The sequence below is a fragment of the Chrysochloris asiatica genome, unplaced genomic scaffold (genome assembly GCF_000296735.1).
Source record: "Chrysochloris asiatica unplaced genomic scaffold, ChrAsi1.0 scaffold00345, whole genome shotgun sequence".
Classification (NCBI taxonomy): Eukaryota; Metazoa; Chordata; class Mammalia; order Afrosoricida; family Chrysochloridae; genus Chrysochloris; species Chrysochloris asiatica.
The window spans coordinates 1,085,067-1,092,174 of record NW_006408863.1 but is presented as its reverse complement, the minus strand read 5'-3'; positions in this window follow the sequence as shown (position 1 = coordinate 1,092,174).

Below are 7,108 nucleotides of genomic sequence, written 5' to 3'. Positions count from 1 at the left end.
TCTGACTGTTAGTAACACAGATTGCCTGTATGTGGGACACCTAGTTTAATGTAAACCAGTATCTGTCTGTTGGACATTGGTGTGGCAGAGTGCAGTTTGTTTCACGGTTCTCTGTATCTTTAAGATGAAATGACATCTAGCAAGCATTACTCTGTCTCCCTTCTTGGTGATCCTAAGTCCTCTAATACTCTGGAAAGAGGCCTTCACAACCTATTTCAATGCATAAGACGTCATGTTTATGGAGGTAATAGGAGATACGTGATCTCAACAGTAGAAGCAAGGGACAGTTTTTTGAAGGGTCCTGATGGGTATGATGTGAAGAGATGGAATGAGATGCAAAAAGTCCTATTGGCAGGGATTGCCTTTCACTTAATTATGGAAGAGGGAACATTTTGTAGATATTTACAAGGAGGGTGTTTAGGGCATCTGAACAGAAGTAAAAATCGAGAAATCAGATTGAGAAAAGGAAGGAAGGAAACCAATTCAAAATATGGAAGTTGGCATGCACACAGCATGGATTTTAAATATTGATGTGCCAAACCGGAAGAAAGTGAAACTGCCCGTGGGTCTCTGAGCTCTGGCATCTGTAGAGCTTTTGAAGATCCGAGTCATACAGGACTAGAAAAGGACTTGCGTTGACGTGACCCTTCCTTCCCACGGAGCTTCCGGGGGACTTTCACAGGCTCTCAGGGATGTGTTTGATCCTGTAGTAGGAAGAGCTGGGGGCTGAGACAAGTTTACTGGGTCCGTATTTCATTTATGCACCGGAAGCCCTGTCAGAACGGGAGAGAAGAGCTCTTTTCTAGCTTCGGTGATTGGAATAACACGCCCCCCACATGCCACACGTGAAGCTGTGAGCAGAAAGCGATCTGTGCCAGGTGAGTACCAAGTGCCAACTCTGGGTGAGGGACTCTGAGCCTGGTGGAGGAAGGGGAATGGCTAAATGCAGCAGCGCCACCCTCTGGCACAACAAAGACCAGCACACCGGCCATGTTGGTAGTTCCAGCACCCAACTGTTGACTAGCAGGAACTGGACCAGGGAAGGAAGGGCAGGGCCCACGATGAGTGTAGTGTGACCCCTCCCCAGAGATCTGTGCATCCGGTCATGGCCACTGGGGCAGGACCAATGTCTCAGGACCCAATAAGCAAGGTAAGCCCAGGTTTACTTGTGCTTATTTACTGATCTGAAGTGAACAATTTCTCGTAGGTTTCCACATATCAATGATTCGGCTTCTAGGTCTGGCTGGCATCTGTCTCTCTCCCAACCCCACAGCATCTTCCTATGGACTCAAAGACTCTTTAAATTCTCAGTCCCTGAGAGGGACAGGGTGCCCAGTCCACAAGGACTTTTACCACATCCACCTTGTGAAAGTGCAGATGAGTAAGGAAGCTCATGTCAACTCTGGCTTATGAGAAACTCTTCCTGGGCAGGGTCCGGGGCTTACAACCTGAGAGAGTGTCTGAGAAAACACAGAGCATATATACTGCTGCAGTTGAGCTGGCGGGACCCTGGGGGTCGGGGTCAGATGGTGAGTGGGGCCAAAGCCCGGGGTCCCTGTGAAGATGGATGACCTCAGGATGGGACAGGGACAGAGACAGAGTATCTCCTTCCCTGCTCTCACATTGACACCGTGGCCTCCAGCCCATCAGGGAAGCTGGACTGGGCTTTCAGCATGGCCTTGTTCAGGTTCCTTCTTCCAGGAGCTTAAGGGCCAAGCATTACAGCTTGTCATCTGACAAGTGGGGGCCGGACTCACAGGAGCACTGATGGGACAAAAAGCTGCACCCTAAGCTCCAAGCAGAGTGAGGCCCCAGCTTCCATCGCCGAGCCCACAGGAGGTCTGGCTATGTGGGGCCCAGGCAGGCTGGTTCAGTGCACTGCTATGATGTTACATGGGGCGGCCCACAGCTGGGGGTAGACACCACCTCTCATTTCCTGGATGTCTGGGCTGCATGGGCGTGTTCTGGGGTCTATGAGAAACAGCCTTGCTTTGGAGTTGACCCTATAGAATAGGATCATGACTCCACGATGACCTTAGACGAAAGGAGCAACTTCTGGTTTTTTTTCAAGGCTGACACCACCTGGGGGATGCTTTGTTGGGTGTGTTGCAGACGCACTCAGTTTTTCTGCATACTGTAGTCTTCTGGAGATCGCCAGTCCTCTCTGCGCCTTCTCTTCTTTCTCTGTCTCCTGGCCCTCAGCAAAAGTAGCTGGCATTTTCCATGCACTCAGCCACTTAGAAAATAAAAAGGTTCTATGAATATAAATAGTTAATTAAGATTGTTTTCACTATTTTGTGTTCCACACAGCTTAGACATCTGAACCTTACTCTTCTTAACAGAAGAAGGAAACCAAAGAAAACAACATGGTTTCGCTCATAAATTATCAAAGGGTTCAGCAGGTGTTCTTACCATATGCGATGCCAGTGAAGCATTTGGCATGGAAAAAATAATAAGATACCCATCAGTGCCAACTATATAATCACCAGCAGACAGAATCAAGAAGTGTACTTTCACAGGTTGTACATGGACAGCCTGACCTCGATGTAGACCGCCGGCCAAAGGGGACCCACTGCACCCTCACTTCATCCACACGGGGACCCACTGTACCTTCACTTCATCCACATGGGGACTCACTGTACCCTCACTTCACCCACACAGGGACCCACTGTACCCTCACTTCACCCACACAGGGACCCACTGTACCCTCACTTCACCCACACGGGGACTCACTGCACCCTCACTTCATCCACACGGGGACTCACTGCACGCTCACTTCACCCACGCACTGGCTCTGAAGTTGTTAATGGTAACCTGCTCACATAACCTCAGTCTTTATGTTATTATTGCTGTTGTTCGGTGCTATTGAGTGAGTTCCAACTCCTAGCGACCTGACCCAGACACCCTGCCCAGGCCCGCGGCACCTCACAATCATTGCTGCCTTGGAGCCCATTGTTGCTGCCATGGTGACAACCCATCTTGCTTTTTTGTGTTCCTCCACTTACCAAGCATGATGTCTTTCTCCAGGGACTGGTCCTTTCTGACATCACATCCAAAGTGCACAAGACAAAGTCTTGCCATCCTCACTTCTAAGAAGCATTTTCACTGGGCCCCTTACAAGACAGACTTGTTTGTTCTCTGGAAACCCATGACCTATTTATGTATTGAAGCCCGGTGGACAATCTACTTTTAAAAGATTCTTTATTGAGTCATAACTGATATTCACTGAACTATGCATAAAACATATTATTTGATAACTTTTCACGTACGTTTAATCAGTCAGGGCATCACATTCAAGGTAACAGACATAACCATTCCACCTAGAAGTTTCCATGCATCTCTTTGTAACCCCCTTCCCTCCCCCTCCTCATCCAACACTCCAATCCCCAGGCCACCACTCCTGTAATGACACCTTAGTCTGAACTTCCTAGAACTTGATATCAGTGGATCCACACAACATGTACAATTCTTGTCTCTGTATGTGTGCCATCTGGATTCCTCACTCAGCAACAGTCATGTGATTTGTTGTAACAGCTGTTGCTGTTAGTGTCATTGAGTTGGTTCTGACTCATAACGACCCTGTAGAGGGTTTCTGTGGAACAGCTTGTGGGTTTGAATCACCGACCTTGCAGTTCAAACAGACCTGATGTCAGTGTCGGAGCTGTCAAACTGACCCCCAACTCACGGCGACTCTCAGCACCATGAGACTGGACCATCGTGACCCGGACATTGATCCTTTGGAAGCAGATGACTAGGTCTTTCTGCTTAGTTTCTCTCAGTCTGAAAGCTCCCCCGACAGTTGTTTTAGCATGTGCCAATAGTGCACACGATTTTACTACGAAAGCATTCACTTGTAAGGAGAGGACAGTTGCTTATCTGTTCCCCTACTGATGGGTATTTGGGTTGTTTGTGGATTTGGGATGACTCTCATGTGACTGAAATGAACATGTGGGCAGATGGCTTTGCCTGGACACTGCTTTCATTCCTCTTGGGCAAACGCCTATAAGTGGAGAACTGGAGCATATGGGAACTGTGTGCTTAGCTTTCTCAAGAGCTATTAACTTGACATGGTGGCTTCAACAATGGGCTCAGACCTAGGCGGTGGTTGTGAGGACGTTACAGGACAGCCTTTTGTCTGGTGACACACAAGACCACCATCACTCAGAGCTGATTCAATGATCCCACCATATTTCCCAAAGCGGTTGTTCTATTTTGCATCCCCACCAGAGTGGATGACCATTCTGCATCCTCCATATCTTCTCCATCACTTGGTGTAATCAGTCTTTTAATTTTAACCATTCCAAACGTGTGTGGTTTTATTTCATTGTGCTGGGTCGCTATGGGTCAGAACCAACTGGATGGCACTTAACAACAACAATAGCTTAGAGTGTTGAGCATTTGTTATGTGTATTTGTTCTTTCGTGTGCCCAAATATTTCGCTCATATTTAAAATAGGACTATTTATTTTTTAATATTGAATTTTAAAATTCTTTATTCTGAATACAAGTCCTGTATCCGATACATATTGTTGATGTTGTTAGGTGCCATCGAGTTGGCTCTGCCTGGCCCTATGCATTCTCAATATATACTTAGTAAATAGTTTCCCCTAGTCTGAAAGTTGTGCTTTTATTTCATAGCAGTATTTGTCAGTGAGGAGAATTTCTTAGTTTTGATAAAGACTAATGATTCAATTATTCTTTTTGGCATCCTATGTGAGAAATCTTTTTTCTGACCCAAAGTGACAATGTTTTTCTCCTAGAAATGTTAAGGTTTTAGCTTCTACATCTTTGTAGACGTCCAGTGTCCAGTAAACACATGGACACAGTGTCTAGTACGAGTCTCCCAGAGTTGGAGTGTGCACTAACTGCCGTGACCGGCCTCAGCATAACTAATAGGGCTGGCACAGCATCCATTGTGGGGCACAGGGGAGGACATGTGCTGTGGTAAATTATCTGATGTTTCTCCTAGCTAAAGTCTGTAACTCCCACCAAACACCATCTGGGTCTGGGTAAGAGAAAGTTGGGGAAGATACTGATAGGGTGACATGACTTAGCTGTGGAGGTTTGTAGAGTTCATTGTTGTTGTAAAACTTGAAACTCCAGCATGGGTATAACATGAGCCATCTCAGAAGCAGGAGGGAGATCTCACTGCCATCAAAGGAGAAGAACTAGAGGTGGAGCACATCCTTTGGACCCCGAGATCCCTGCACATTGAACCTCCTGGACCCAGGGACAGAAAGTGTTGACACTAGAGGAGGGTCAGAGGAGCAGCAGCAGCAAAACCAAGAGCCACGGAGCAAGTAAAGCTGACTGACTATGGGCAGGAAGATTGCTTGTATAGTGGGGTGTCTCCAGACACTAAAGTGGGGAGCTAGAGGCACGTGCCTTCAGACTGAGGCTGAGGGTGGAGTGATGTGTCCTAGGGGCATCTATCAGCAGCTGACTGGGACAACTGTGTCCTGAGTATTTCAGACCCTGAATTGTAACGTGTTAACTTCCCTAATAAAACCCATCACTGTGAGTGTGGGTCTGCCTTGTGTGGCCTCTGCAATGGGTGAACCTAGTGGAGTAGAAGGTGCTGTGGGTGACTGGTTGGTGTCTCTTTCTAGGACATTTGTGGATTCTGAAGTGTGTGTGTGTGAGCGATGGGGGAAGCCAAGCTCTACTGGGAGAATTGATGCTGAAGCTTAGATCCAAGTATTCATGCAGGTCTGGGCACGAATTCTCAGAAGAAGTACTTTGCAGTCAGAGAGTAGCTTTCATTGTGTAAGTTGAGCCTGATGGTTATTCGCTAGCTGCTTTCCACAAAGTTCGTGGTTCAAATCCATCAGCAACTCTTCAGGAGAAAGATGAGGCTCTCTGTTTCCATAAAGACCCACAGCCTCGGAAATTCTATGGGGCATTTTCACTGAGCCCTACAAGAGTCCTGGGGTGGCATTGTGGGCTAATGTGTCACACTGCAAAGTCATTTGAACTGCAAGATCGGTGGTTCGAGCTCACCAGCTGCTCGTTGGAAACCCTATACAGAATCGCTATGGGTCAGAATTGGCTTGATGGCACTTAACAACAACAACAACAACAACAACAACAACAGGGTCACTAGGTCTATGCAGGTTTTGGAGACTTTAAAACTCTCAGTACTAGTCCCGGGCACCCAGAGAAACACTGACCCGACAGACGCGCATCTGCACTGAGACCCACCTATCTTTGTGTCCAGTGGACGCCCTTCCAATAGATTTTCTGCTTCTATATCTCTTTTCCGACTTCTCTCTCTCTCCCTTGCCCCCAGCCACCCGTGACTTCAGGTTTTATTATTGCTATAAAAATGCTTTACACGGTGCTTCAAAGAAAACGAGAAAAAAGGGTGGTCTGAGCTTAGTGGAGCCAAGGCACAGACAACTTTGAAAATTTGGACATTTTGGGTCCTTCTGGAACTTTTCTGGACCTCCACCTTGCTCAAGTTCTTCTACTTTTTCTATTTCACTATTAATACATTTCAAGACATCATTCTGTAAGACACTTGAAGTTTAATTTCTATAACTTAAGGCGCAAACTTTATACAGTAAAAAAACACTAACCATGCTGTTGTTAGGTGGCATTGAGTCAATTCCAATTCAGAAGGGACCCAGCACTGCCTGATCCCACACCATCCACACCATTCTGAGGTTTGAGCCCATTGCTGTTGCCATTGGTCAAGTCAACTCATTGGGGTCTTCCTCTTTCTCACTGTCCCTCCACTTTACTAAGCATGATGTCCTTCTCCAGGGACTGCTCTACCCCAATGACATGTCCAGAGTAAAAGAGATGTGGCGGCGTCATTCTGGCTTCTAAGGGACACTCTGGCTGCACTTGATCCAAGACAGATTGATTTATTCTTATGGAAGTCCCTGGTGCTTCCAGTATTTTCACTAACACCATAATTGAAATGCATTGATTCTTCTTCACTATTTCTTATTCATGGAGTACTGGTGTGGCTCTGTGAGTTAATGAAGTGGACTGCAAAGTCAGTTTGAACCACAAGGTTGGTGGTTCTAACTCACCAGCTGTTCCTGGAAAATCCTATACAGGTTCAGAACCTACTGGATGGCACTTCACAACAACAAAAACAA